Here is a 15,923-nt window from a genome sequence, read left to right on the forward strand (position 1 = left end):
ACTGCATTTTTCTATAGCAAAATTTGTTAAGAGCACGAGAGAGACCGAATAGGTAACAAGTTTATACAGTTGATATATTAAATATTAGTACTTCAATACATCAATTTTTCAAATCATGATTACCATAACATATGCAATTGATAGCGACACAACCTCAGTTCACAAAAATAATGAGATCACAATGCTACATGCACCGCCATGGTTCCAAATTAAGATCCCAACTAGTAATTATAACGCAACATCAAACAAACCCCACAACAATAGATTAATTAAGTAATATTAATTAGGAATAGATAATTTTTTATTACCTTTTATTTAGGTTCTACAATTTTTTTTCTTATATATAAAGAAAGTGTATGAACTACTCAAAAATTAAGGCAGATTTTGATTAAATTAAAGTTTGAAAGTTTTCTCCATTTCTCAACCTCTCAATATTCTTTTTGAACCGATGAGTTATTGAATATTTCCTTTCTTCCATTCCATCATGTATTGTGCATCATTGGAATCACTCCTTTTTTATGTTCTATTTTATCTCTCACTGTTAAGTGATTTGAAACATTAAATAAAGAATTAAAGAGAGTAGAACAACATAATTAAATAATATCATCTAATCACTACCACCTAACAAACTAACATGTAGCTAAGACAATAAAATTCATCATACAAAAAGTGTCAAATTCAAGAGACAACAATCCAACTCCATAAAAACTTTATATGAATAGCACTAATTCCATTTGCCATGGGGATCGTATAAGATCTAAGTTGAAAAAACTAAGTAAAAAAAATTGTCAAACAAAAAAGTTAAACATAATTTTTTTATTTAGTTATCAATCAGCTTGTTATAGTGAATAAACTTAAAAGAAAATATTTAATAGACACCTATTGGATTATCCAACATCTAAAGAGAATAAAAAATATATATAAATATTATAAGATTTATTATGAAAAATAAGAGATATTAATAAGATATTTAAAATAAAAAATAATTTGTGTGTAGGATGATTACTCTAGACCAAATTGTTCGGCCTTGAGTATTTTGTCAGTCGAACTTGGGTTTACCACCATGCAGACAAATCCTATTTTACACCACTTTTTATCCATCTTTTTCGTTTTCTTTTTCATATTCACCAAACATGTCTTTGACTAACTTCTCCATTTGTTTTTACCTATCTCAACCGTTGTAAGATATAAATACTGCATTACCCAATAGAATGGACCACTGAAAAAAATCTTTGTTTATTTTAGGAAAATTACACTCAATAGAATGGACCATTGCATTACCCATTACGAATGGTGTACTATATCCATGATAGAGGTGTATGTACACTACTTGAAAACATTGTTTTTACGACGCGCCATCTACGACGGTTCTAGAGAACCGTTTTAGAATATGGCACGGTGACAATTTTGTAATTAGGGGAACAAAAATTTGTTTTTACGTCGTACATTCTAAGGCAGTTATAAATAACCGTCTTAGAATATGACACCGTGGCATTTCTGTAATGATCAAAATCTTAAACAACTACGGGTTTCAAGAAAACCCGCCTTCGTTCCTTTACTAATTACATACTAACCCTAGCTTGCATTGCTCATCCTCTCCATTGATGACAGCTTCCCTTGCCATTCTAGTTAGAGCAAGCAGTGTGCAGCCACGGCCTCACCCAGCCAATCCCAAAGATTCGAAGGCAACAACAAAACCCCTTCTCCATTCCCCAAAAAACCACCCACCACATCTCCTTCTCGCTCCTCTAAAAAGAAAACTCTAGAAACCCCTCCGCTTCTCTTAGGTTGGCCCATGACACCATTGCCTCGGGCGATGGGCCTTCTAAGGCCCTCAACTTCGCCATCAGGGCCTCCAAGTCCTTCGAGCGCTGCGCCGTCGAGGGAGAGCCCAACCTCGACCTCGCCATTAGCCTCCACGTCCTCGCCGCCATCTACTGCAGCCTCGGACGCTTCGAAGAAGCCGTCCCCGTCCTCAAACACTCTATCCAAGTCCCCGACATTGAACGCGGCGCCGATCACGCCCTCGCCGCCTTCTCCAGCTACATGCAGCTCGACGACACCTTCTCCATGCTCGACTAGGTTGACAGATCCATCTCCTGCTACGACCAAGTCCTCCAGATCCAGATCCAAGACCTCGATGACTTCGATCCCCGTGTCATTGAGACTTGCCGGTACGCAATGGTTTTATCTTGTTCATTTTCTCGATTCTTAAATTGTTTGGATGAAACTTAGATGCAGTCAAATTATAATTAGATCAGTATTCTACACAATATTAAATTTTGACTCGTACTACCTTTGTGAAACTTCAATTCTGATTGGTGAACAACTCTAAAAGCACTTATAGAATATCTACCTAGTCAATATCTGCCTAAAGTCCTTGTTCATATAAACAAAGAACTTAATGACTCTGATGCAATGTCTGATTCAATAAAAAAAATTTAATTTTAATCTGATGTAAAGAAAATTAAACAACTGAATTGACTAATGTGGATAATGATTATGCTGAAGTTGAAGATGGTCTTAGTGAAGTTGAAGATCATGCTGAAGTGGTCAACAATGTGACAGAAGGAAATTTCTACCCAACTGAATTGACTACACTACTAAAAAAAAGGCTTTTTACGACGGTTAATAAGTGTATTTAACGATGATTATCAATCATCGTTGTTTAAAACGTTTTTTAAAACGTCGTGAAAACGAAATTGGTTTTTACGACGGTTATTATAATAACCGTCTTTGAATGTATGAACCTTTCAAAGATGGTTATTTTGTGATAACTGTCTTTAAATGTGAAAACCAAAAATCTTTCAAAGATGGTTATAATAACTGTCTTTGAATGTCAAATGAAGAAACCTTTCAAGGACGCTTATTTCGTAATAACCGTTTTTAAATGTGAAAACCAAAAACCTTTCAAAGACGGTTATTATAAAATAACTATCTTTGTATGTCAAACGAAGAAACCTTTCAAAGACGGTTATTTCATAATAACTGTCAGAATGAAGAAACTTTTAAAGACGGTTATTATGAAATAATTGTCTTTCAATGTCAAAAGTATAAACTTTCAAAGACGGTTATTTCGTAGTAACCGTATTTGAATGTCAAAGTGAAAACCTTTCAAAGACGGTTATTTCGTAATAATCATCTTAGAAAGGACATTGAAAGTGACAAATTATCAGACATTAAAATTGATATCCAGGTACTAAAATTGATATCCAACTTAGTACATATTAAAATTATCAGACATTAAAATACAATTATGGGTTTGATGACAAGTAAAAATTTAAAAACTCCATGCATGAAACAATACAAGAAAGTGGACAAAGTAAAGTTCAAAATAGGCTAGGTCAAAGCAATCAACCTTAACATATAGCAAAATAAACCAATAATTATATATATCAATTCACTCACCTTTCAAAATCATCTGGGTATCATATATCATCTAATGGCTAAAAATCAGAGTGACTCCAATTGCAAAAACAACACTGCCACTTACACACCAAGAGTAAGTATAGAATAAATGAAAATCAGTAGATTTTAAATAAGGAACAAGACATCTTTCATTAACTCTTTTGTCCGTCATTACAAATTATTTGACATCCATTTAATATGCAGATTTCCAGTAGTTAAACTGTCAAAGAAAGCCAAACTAACCCAATCCAAATTCTATTTCCATGTAATTGACCATTAAAATACGAGGTAACCTCTACATTAACTTCATGCAACCCTTGCACCTCATCTAGGTTTAAAGTTGCATACCTACATGAAAATTAGATACATCCAAATTAAGGAATTATAAATATCAAGCAACTATTAGACTAATATATAAAATAGAGATCAAATGCTTAGATACAGGGCACACAATGAAGATCATACTCATTTTGTTTGTCAATTAATTGAAAGAATAACAAAGAGGCAAAGAAAATAAAAGGACATAAATTTCATAATTACTTTGGCAATACCAGGTGGTGAAGTGCACGAGATATGCCGATCACATATGAAGCTAATGATCCTGTAGAAAACATAAGAATGAGATTAGTGATACTTATCATTTAGCAAAAGTATCCATAAGAACTAAGAAAACAAATAGAACATTCATTTTGGAAACATAACCTATAATAGTTTAAACATACTTTAATATAAAGAGGCACTATGGTAATAAAGTACATTATGTCCGAAAGATAGACAATAGTAAGTATAATATAATATGTCCACTTTCGCAATGCTTGACGGAGGAATTAACGTAACAAATAACGCTAAGTGAAACTTCCAAGCTACGACAACCTTATACATAAGTCGCCCCATAGTCCAATACATGATGTAAGATTATCTTTCACATTACAGTTATTCTATTAATTTCCTAGGGAAAAATATGACAATATAACTGCCCAAAATTGACAAAATTTCATCCCTGTCACAACATGCAAAATTAGATTTATTTTATATAATTAGTATATGGCTCAAACAGTAGAATTCTGAAGCATACAGGCACTAGCAGTCAATAACAAATCAAGAAAATGTAATGAAAGAAAAGTAATAGAAGTTTGGAACACTCTACAGTAACCTTACTTTAGCAGATCAAGGCCTATCTAATGTGATGTGTCATGGTCCATCAGGTCATGAAAACTAGGGGTGTCAAAATGATCAAATCAAGTAGTGAATCAAACCGTCAAACAGGCACATAAAGCACAAACACTAAACAACAATAACATTATTATTTTAAAATTCAAGTAGTGAATCAAGTAGAGAATTCAGGCAGACCACACAAAGGGATAACATAATCAAAGTTATATTATTATTTTAAAATTTAATGATAATTTGAAAAATAATATTTTTAAAAAATTGCTAATAAAATAAAGGTATGCCGGCTAACATAATAACAAGAAATAACAAAAAAACACGATAAAACAACAAATAAAAAAAGTGATAAAAAATTCGTAATTTCAAAATTTAAAATTTCGTAAAATACAAATACTTAAAAAAAGATAAGAATGAAATTAAAAATTTTAAAATGATATACTTTTTATTACTATTTGATTATATAGATACATAGAAAAGAAGAATATATAATAATAGTAGTAGGAATTATTGACAAAAATTAATTAAAAAATTAATTATTAATTAATAGTAATATAAAATATTTTATTTAAAATATACTAATAATTCATAAGTCCAAACTTATGGCGTAAGACCATTTAAAATGTGACCGCCACCAAACTTACAGGTAATTTGAAATATTGTATTAAAAACCTTAATTGCAAATCTGTCTTTTCCTTGAGAGCTTTAGGAATTGGACCCGAAAGCTTGTGGCAAATTTCCCTAACCAGTGCACTTTTTAAAACTTATTCCCCGAATGGGGTCCTTTTGGAACTAATTCCGGCATGGTGTTCTTTTTTACGTGATTTGCATGTAGTTTCCAAGCAAACCACCATTGCCAATAGCAATTTGGCTGCAACACGACACATGTCTGGGCAAACCGCCAACACTGCTGGCGACTTCACGTGGAAGGGCATCTCGCCACTTGCACTGACGAGTTCGTCACTGCTGCTGAAACCGCAGGTTTGACTGGCGAGTTTCGGAAATGGTAGGCCTAGGGTGCAAGACGTGCAGGACGCAGAAGCCATTTCTGAGGGAGGGTGCAGACTGAGCAGCTGCAGCGCGTCGAGGACCAGGGAATCGCCAGTCAAACTGGCGATTTGCTTGAGATGGGTAAATCGCTAGCCCCAGCAGAGATTTCAGTTGCTTAAATCCCCCCTTCCCCCGTAGACCATTCACGCGAAAAAAACGCAGAAAAAAAGAAGGAAGCTCTTGTTGGTGTTCGTGTGCCATAGACCATCCACACAGGAAAGAAGAAGGAAGTTGTTGGTGTGTTTGTGTTTGAGCAAGCTTTCCCCCAAAACAAATCCATTTGTAGTTTTTTCACTTAGTAAGTTTGTTTAATAATTTTTTTATTTTATTTGTATTCTGATGATAATTAGTAATATATGTTATTAGTTTTCTATCTTAAGTTAGTTTTAGTTAGAAATGATAAATTAAGTTTAGTTTGATAATTATAGATTTGTACAATAGATTTATTTTCAGTTTTAGTTTTAAATAATATTAGGTTTAGGTTTAGTTAAATATATTTAAATTTTCTATGCTAATTTAGGTTTATATGATACATTGTATAAATTTTTTATGGTAGATTACGTTAGATTAGATTAGTTGTAGGTTTAGTTTTAGTTAAATATATATAAATTTTCTATGCTAATTTAGGTTTATATGATACATTGTATAATTTTTTTATGGTGGATTACGTTAGATTAGTTTTCTATGATAGATTAGTTTTGTATATGAGATTTATATGATATTAGGTTTAGTTTTAATTTTACATGATAAATTACATTAATTTTGTATATATATTATATTAATTTTTGTTGATAAATATATATATATTACGTTATATATTACATTACATTAAATATATATATATATATATATATATATATATATATTTATGTTATATATTTAAACTTATATTTACTTAGTTTTTGTTGGTAAATATATATATTACGTTATATATTTATATTTACTTAGTTTTATTTTTAAATGGTAATCTATGTTATATATTTAAACTTATATTTACTTAGCTTTTGTTAGTAAATATATATATTACGTTATATATTTATATTTAGTTAGTTTTATTTTTAAATGATAATCTATGTTATTTATTTAAATATATATATTACTTTATATATTTATATATTACGTTATATATTTACTTAGTTTTAGTTAAAAATGATAAATTATGCTATTTATAAAAATTTGTGTTTACTTAGTTTTAGTTTTAAATGGTAAATTAGATTTAGTTTGATAATTTAAATTATTTAGTGTAGGTTTAGTTTTAATTACAAATATTTAAATTTGGTATGCTAGGTTAGTTATATAATACCTTGTATTAATTTTATATATATATTATATAAATTTATGGCCATAAATATATATATGATGTTATTTTTAAAAAATTTTTTTGCATGTAATTTAATTTATTTATGGAATAGATTTAAATAATTCTTTATATATTTAAATAAATTTGTATATTTCAATTATGTTATATATTTAATTTGTGTTATATATTTAAATAAATTCTTTATATATTTTGTTATTTATTAAAATTTAAATTATGTGGGATATATATTTAATTATTTTATTGTAAATGTAGTTAATTTTTTTTTCTTTATAACTAATGTATAAATTATTATGTGAATTTATTGTATTATATTTTATTTTGCAGTATCAATGACATCTTCGTCGTCATCTTCATCAAATATTAAAATTAAATCTGGCCCGATCGATGGAGACGTATTATGGAGGCAAGCTAAGCATGTTTCAGAACATGTTTGGAATGGGGAAGAAGACCGCCGTAAATTACACATAAGACGAGTTGTCTCCACGTATCAAGGGGAAGAAGAAATTCCAGAGGAAATTATTCCTCTCATTCGGCAATGTGGTTTTTATTGGATAATGAAGATGAACTACCTAAAAATAAATGCTTCATTAATTACTGCTTTGATTGAAAGATGGAGGCCCAAAACACATACGTTTCACATGAGATGTGGAGAGTGTATGATTACTCTTCAAGATGTCTCAGTATTATTAGGTCTGCGTGTTGACGGGGCACCATTAATTGGTCAAACTAATCTTGATTGGGCTGAATTGTGTGAAGAATTATTGGGAGTCAAACCACAGGAAGGTGAACTCCAAGGCAGTGTCGTTAAATTAAGCTGGCTGACTCATCATTTTTTCACACATCAATAAACATGACGGGAACGTAGAACAATTACAAAGGTTTACCCATGCATGGATCCTTAGATTCATAGGAGGAGTCCTATTTGTTGACAAAAGCAGCAGCAAAGTTTCCCTACGTTACCTACAATTTTTACGGGACTTTGAGCAGTGCAGCACGTATGCATGGGGACCTGCCGTGCTTGCCTATTTATATAGAGAGATGTGCAGCGCCACCGATTACAAAATTAAATCAATCGGAGGTATATGCATCTTAATCCAAATGTGGGCATGGGAACAATGCACGACTTTGGCTCCAAAGAGGACTCCTCCTGTGATAGAAAATAAGCACTCGGACACAGGTTAGTTGTTTTAAAAATAAGATTTTATTTGAAAATAATTAATAATGTAACGCGTGTCCACTGATGATTTCATACTTTTTTTAGGTGGTTGCGACATGGAAATCAGCATATTGGGAATGATGATCTGATTGTATTTCGTCGCAAGTTGGATATCATGAAATGACATGAGATAAAAAGATCATAATTTATTCGTTAAACAATAAATACAATGTCATGTTTAAGTGAAAATTAACAACTTTGTTATTGTATGCAGTTTCTGTGGGAGTCTTACACAACATCTGTTATGTCGTCGTTGCCTCCAATTTGTTTGGTTGGTAGCGTAGCGTGGTGCGCGGTGGTGCCACCCATTTGTTTCCATGTTGTAGAGTGGCACTAACCCGATAGAGTGTTGCGACAATTTGGAATGCAACAACCTATTCCCGAGTGTCCTTCGCAACCATTAAATATCCATGGGCTAACGCAGAAAGGAAAACAATCTGAAAATTGGTTCCAACTGTTGGCCCCAATGATCAGTCAATGGAACAATCGAGCTGAGTTTAGGGTCGACGTGTATCCTCGACATGAGGGCCTATTGAGTTTTAACTCCGCCTACATGGTGTGGTATAGGGGAAAAACAAAGATGTTTGTCGACCCAAAGAATGCAAACACAACTACATTGGTATTTTTTTTTCCAATTTTTAACTTCAATTTATTTTTTAAAGCATGGACATTAATTTACTGACCCTAATAATTACAGGCTGAAGTTGCAGAGACATTACAGTATATGGTGTCACCGCAAGGGAGGAACACATGGACAGTTGATGATCTCGTGTCTTATATGGAGAAGATCACAATTTTATCGGAAGAGCAAGAGAGAATTACTGAGCCGGTGGCACATGGTCTAGCATCAGAGCGTCGATTTCCACCGCAACAGTTTCACATGCTTTAGTCAAGTGTTGAAACTCGCGGTTTTGACAGACGAAGGGAGGCCGTGGAAGCGCAAGAATATGACCAGCAAATTGAGGAGCGTGGCCATGGAATGTATTACACGCCACCAACATTTTCTCAGTATCCTTCACAGATGTATCAGTATCCGTTCGAAGGTCATCACACTGATATGTCTGTAAGCGAACATTCGTTTGGTGGTGTTGCAGAAACACATCCTCATTTTTCATGGCCGACTATGACTCCTACACAGCAACATGATGCCCCAATGGCCACACCTGACGCCCCATAAGCTTCACAATGGAATATACCCAGAGCAATACCTGATAAGGGTGACTTATTAGGTGTTGATTTGTGTCAGGAGTTTTTTGCTGAGGCTGAGGAAGTACAAGCGGGGAGGCATCGTGGCAGAAGAAATCTTGATCGTCAAGTGCGAAGATGGGATCGACCATGTGGCACATCCTCACGTCACCACCGACATGATAACGAATGATTTTAATGTCTCTGCTTAAATTTGTTGTTGTATGATTGTGATTTGAATTTGACACTTAATGTATGGTATGATATTTATTAAGGCTTACTAATGTGTACAGTTTATGTCGCGCATCTAACTATTGGTACTAACTAACGATGTACAGTTAAAAAAAAAGTATATTAACGAATGTAATTGTTGGTACTAACTAACAATGTACACTTTTAAAAAAAGCATATTAGGGTTTAGGGTATATGGGTCATGGGTAATAGCTTAGGGTTTAGGGTGTATGGTTTAAGGGTTTAGGGTTAGGTTTTTAGGGTTTAGGGTTTAGTGCTTATGGCTTAGTGTTTAGGGTTTAGGTTGTTAGGGTTTAGGGTTTTATGGTGTAGGGCTTAGGGTTAGGGTTTAGGTTTTAGTGTTTAGGGCTCAGGGTTTAGGGTTTTATGGTGTAGGGTTTTAGGGGTTATGGTTTTAGGGTTTATGTCTTAGGGTTTAGGGCTTAGGGTTTAGGTGTTATGGTTTATGGTTTAGGGGTATGGGTAGGGGTTTATGGTTTAAGGTTATAGGTTTAGGGGTTTAGGGTTTATGGTTTATGGCTTAGGGTTAGTGGTTTATGGTTTAGTGCTTAGGGTTTAGGGGTTAATGGTTAAGGGTTATGGGTTTATGGTTTAGGGCTAGGGTTTAAGGTTAGGGTGTATTGTTATGTTTTTAAATAACGAATTCATTGAACCCCACAAATAAGTCATGTATACAAACTAAAATATGTAATGTTTTTAACTAACGAATTCATTCAACCCCACAAATTCAATACATTGAAGAGAATTGAAACAAATGCAAGTCACTTGACTAACATACATAAATCAATGATTTGAACAACTCCCACGCTCATATTGCATTGAACAGCGACACCTGTTATGCCCTTTGGCTCCACATATACTACATTGTTGTCGGTGCTCAGATGGTTCGACCCAATCCATCTCATTCCTTATCTTTGTTGATTTTGGTCGACCTTTCGCACGAATTGTAGTTAGGTCAGGGATAAGTGTCCATGCGTCATTAGAGGAAGGAATATCCGCTTCATTCCCAAGAGGCCACCATTGTGCAGAGTAAGCTTTTAAGATGCGCTCATTTGTGTAAAAAACATCTATATATTGGTAGTAGTTCATGCTCACGTAACCACAAGCTACAATAATGTGTGAACATGGATAATGAAGCGCAGAATACCTTCCGCATTGACAATAATGACCATTCAAGTTAACTGCCCACTTTTGTCCGTCACGTTGCATAATAGGATTGAAGGTCTCCTCTACTTCAAACCTTGTGGAGTGGATGTCATACACGCGAACGGTGTGCGAACAAACTTGTTCTTGATTTTTTCTAAGTTCTTTAACAAGCTTTGAACATTATACTTGTCCTTCATTTAGCTGTCTTTGGGCTTGGCGGCCATGCTCAACAAAGTAGTTTCGACACCTACTATACGTTGATTTGACCAATGCTGTTATGGGAATGTTGCGACAATCCTTCAAAACCATATTGATACATTCTGAGAGGTTGGTTGTCATGTGGCCATATCGACGTCCTTCTCTATCATAATCCATCGTCCATTTTTCCTTTGAAATGCGATCAATCCATGTTGCTATGGCTGGACTCAGTTGACTAAATTTTTCTAGATTTTGATAAAAAAATGTGCTTGCAAGGAGTGTAGGCTGCATAAAATTAGTTATGAATAACAATTTTAAGTATATATGAAAGTTAAATAAACGTGACCATCAAATATGAAATCTTACCCATTTTCTTCAACATTTCTTTTTGTTTGACATTATTGAATTTCCGATTGAAGTTGCTTGCTATGTGTCGCACGCAGTAGACATGATAACCGTGGGGAGGTTGCCAACCAAATGCTTCGTTAGCGACAACAGACTTTATACTCGCGTGTCGATCAGATATTAGACAAATACCATTTTTATCTGTGACGTGTTCACGCAAGTGTGCCAAAAACCATGACCATACTGTCAACGTCTCACCTTCGACCACCGCGAATGCTAGAGGAAAGACACCACCATTTCCATCTTGTGATGTGGCTATTAAGAGGGTCCCACGGTATTTGCCATACAAATGTGTGTCGTCAACTTGTATGATTGGCTTACAGTACTTGAAAGCCTCTTTACATTGGCCAAAAGTCCAAAAAACTCTATGAAATTGATGGTGTTTGCGACTATCCGTACTCCCAACGATAAAATCGTCATGTAGTATTTGAAAATATGATCCAAGAGAATGATTTTGCATGTGTGTTAGCCACGACGAAAGTTTCGCATATGACTCATCCCAATCGCCATATTCAATTGCAATGGCTTTCTGTTTCGCCAACCAAGCTTTTTTGTACGACACCTTGTACGCAAATTCACTGTTAATCCTCTCTTGAATCAAAGAAACTTTTATTGATGGATCTTCTCTGATCATGTCTGTCAATAACATAACAAAATTTAAATGACAATTAACAAAAAATTAACATAATATGAACATAAATATGTACCTACTACACAAGTGGCAATTAAATATGAATCAAGTTTCTCGTGATCTTGTGTCATGGTCATATTCAGACATGTGTGTGGTCCACCCCATTGTGTGACTTTCCACGTATCTGTTTTTTTTAGATAAAATTGCCCTCATATAGAAAGGGCAAGGACACTCTGCACTTTTATTCAAGCAACAAACCACATACTTGTTCGATTTGCTTTCAACAACTTTGAAGCTTTGATGCACCTTCATAACATATTCTTTGACTGCATTTTTGACCTCATCTTTACTATCAAATTCCATGCCAACATATAATTCTTGGCCAACATTAAAGGTCAACGGCATCTCCAAACCGCAAATGTCCTCCTCATCAGGATAACTCCAGTTGATATTGTTATAATGCAAAGCATGATTCCAAAATGGATTTTCAATTCCTTGTGCACCTAATAGTTCAAAATAAAAATTCAAATCATACTTATTTAGCATTAAATACAATTGTCATCAAATAATAAATGTATTGTCTAATTTTTTTATACAACAAATTATACCTTCTGCTGGGTGAACAATTCTTACTGGTTGAATCATGTCGGTGACTTCATCATCTGTATCAGATATACCGTCAACACTGTCATCTTCGTCTAAAGACTCTTCAACGTATGAGTTAGACACAAAATAATAATAATCATCATCATCTTCGTCAACATGTAAATTGCTCATATTTGTTGACAGTTGTGTCTCATCATTAGATAAATAATTTTCACATGATATAAGCGAATTTGCAGAATGAAACATTGATCCACCAGCCACATCCTTTTCTATGTACAATTCCAGAATTGACATTTGTTCTTGTTGTTTAAAACTTTCTAGCATCGTTTCAACGTCTTCATCGTCACAAATTTGCAAGGCAATATATTTTCCTGACACTAAAAATCTACAACTGATAGCAGAAATAATTTCATTATTTTGTAACTTTATCTTATCTCCAATTTTTTTCTTCAAAGCATTGAAACTAATTCCACGTTTAATCTGAATCGCTTTTTTACCGCCTTCAAATATTATACCATCATTATCTTCATATACCCTTCCATTGAAATACAACACTGTTATAACCGAATTCATCGTGTACCTACAAAAACAATATTTTAACACGTCAAATAAATTATAAAATGGGTATCACAAAATGCCCTTGTTGGAACTTCAAAATAAAACTTTATTTTAAAAATAAATTTAACTTCAAATCAATTTCACATTAAAACACTTTAAAAACATTAACGATTTCAATGTAGTAATTTTAAACTAATCAAGATTTAATCAAAATTATTAACTTTAAATAAATTTCACATCAACACACTTAAATAACACGAATGATTTTATAAAACTTTAAATCCTAACTAATAAAATGTAATCACAAAAAGTCCCTTTATTGGAACTTCACATTCAATTTTTCTTTTAAAAAAATTTAATTAACTTCAAATTAATTTCATGGGACACACTTAAAAAAATGAACAATTTCAAGATAGTAATTTTAAAGACAAAATAAAATACATCACACTTCATATTGAAATTTTTTTCTGCACTAACATACTTACTATAAATAAATATAATGCCAAAAAAAATTTATTTTAAACACCATTCAACTTGAACGCTTAAAATTTTTTAACACACACCAACAAACCATAAACATAAACCTAATCTAATTAAAAAATTACTACAACTTCATATTTAAAAAAACTTTCACACTCAAAATACTTCAAATAAATATGATGCTACACATTTTTTTATTTTAAACACAGTTAAAAGTATAATATTGATTAATTTTTGACACACTAACAAAGCATCAACACTAACCTAATTAAAAAGTACAATATTCAGTTAAAAGTTAAAATATGTTTTCCGCACTCCAAATATTTTCTTGAAATAAAAATGATGAAAGAAATTTTTTTATTTTACATATAGTTGAACCCATACACAATATGACATATAAAACTAATTTATTTGAACCCATACACAAATTTTTAACATACAGAATATTGATAAAAATAATTTTATTTTACATACACAATATTGATCAATTTACTTAAACCCATACACAATTTTTTAACACAAACGAATAGGCATATGACATATAAAACTAATTTATAAGAAAATTAATTCAACAAAATATTTGATGCCAGCAGTTGCTTGATTGGGACTTTCAAACCTTCATTAAAACTTTCAAGACTGATAAATTTAAACAAGGAGGCAAATTTGGACGATTTCGGTAACTTCTCAAGAACACTAGAACACTGAAACTGCTACGAAAAAACTGAAATGGCAAGTTTTAAAAACACTGAATCTGGGAGGAGTATATAAAGGGCCTGCCTAAATCGCCAAACCAAGGGGCGTGTCCCCTTTATTTTGCCCAAATCGCCAAACGTATAGGCGATTTCCCTTTACCTAAGTTGCCAGAGCAAGTGGCAACTCCCCCTAAGCCCAAGAAGTCAAAAAGCAACTTGCACCTGCACGTCCTGCACCCTAGGCCTGCCATTTCCGAAACTCGCCAGTCAAACCTGCGGTTTCAGCAGCAGTGATGAACTCGCCAGTGCAAGTGGCAAGATGCCCTTCCACGTGAAGTCGCCCACAGTGTTGGCGGTTTGCCCAGACACATGTCGTGCTGCAGCCAAATCGTTATTGGCAATGGCGGTTTGCATGAAAAATGCATGCAAATAACGTAAAAAAGAACACCATGTCAGAATTAGTTCCAAAAGGACCCCATTTGGGGAATAAGTTTTAAAAAGTGCACTGGTTAGGGCAATTTGCCAAAGCTTGTTCCCTATCACCACATGGATACATCCACGACTAGGATCAGAGATAACAATCTAGCTTAATAGTACTTATTTAACACATGAAATTCTTTAAAATCTAGCTTCAATAGTTATTCAAAGTTGTATACATAATTTTTGTAAAGATTAATAATTCAAATTAAAAAAAATGTATAAAGATTTGACAGTGAATTAAAAGATTAATAATTGATTATATTATATTTATTAAATATATTATACAATAAATGATTAATTATTTATTGTGGTTGCACCCACCTTTAAACTAACTAACTACAACAGTGGTTAAGCTAAAAAAATAAAAGATCAATACATTCTAATTAAACACTTTTTTTGTTAAATAATCATAGGAGTGCTATATTAAAATTTTCATTTATTTTTCTCGGAAACTGATTAAAATACAAAGAAAAAAAAGCATATTTTGGTCAGTAAAAATAAAACAGTAGTTTCAAAATTTATGAGAATCGTAGATATCAGGTGCTAGATTGTATAGACATGCATCAAGAGTCAGGACACACCTCTTTTCCTTTCTCTGCTTCAACGTCACTTTTTAGGCCGAAAGCAGTTTGAACAACATTCACACTTCTTCTATCCATACTATCAACCTTAGGTGACCTATTTTATAAGAAAAACTTTATTAAGAACCATAATATTAGGATTTAGGGATTAGGAGTGTTTTAGCTTGAATAAAAAAGTCTTACAAAACCATATGAAATGGATGAAAAAAATGCATGCTACAGATTAACTCACCAATCATTAGAAAAAAAACACTAATTTTTAATCATTCAGGTGTATATTGCACTGGCCTAACTACTAAAGCATTAATATACTTAAAACAAAACTAGGCTTGATTTAATTATTTTCTAATCTTCTAAGTAAGCTTTAACTTTCATTAGTTTTATATAGCCTAACCCATCTCTACTTCTTATAACCAATCTCAAATAGGATGTCTAGTGAACGAACCAGCACATGACATGCCAATAGTTCTCAAACTCTTTTCAAATTTGACGCTCAGTTACACATTGCTCAGTAGCTCAAATATGAGTAGTCAAGTGCTACATATTC

General features: G+C 33.0%; 1 protein-coding gene across 1 annotated transcript in view; it reads right to left on the reverse strand.

Moving 5' to 3' along the window:
• The window catches only part of LOC100803433 (protein NRT1/ PTR FAMILY 7.2), an 82,123-nt gene that overhangs the window by 29,512 nt on the left and 36,688 nt on the right, over positions 1–15,923 (reverse strand).

The sequence above is a fragment of the Glycine max genome, chromosome 18, assembly GCF_000004515.6.
Source record: "Glycine max cultivar Williams 82 chromosome 18, Glycine_max_v4.0, whole genome shotgun sequence".
Lineage (NCBI taxonomy): Eukaryota > Viridiplantae > Streptophyta > Magnoliopsida > Fabales > Fabaceae > Glycine > Glycine max.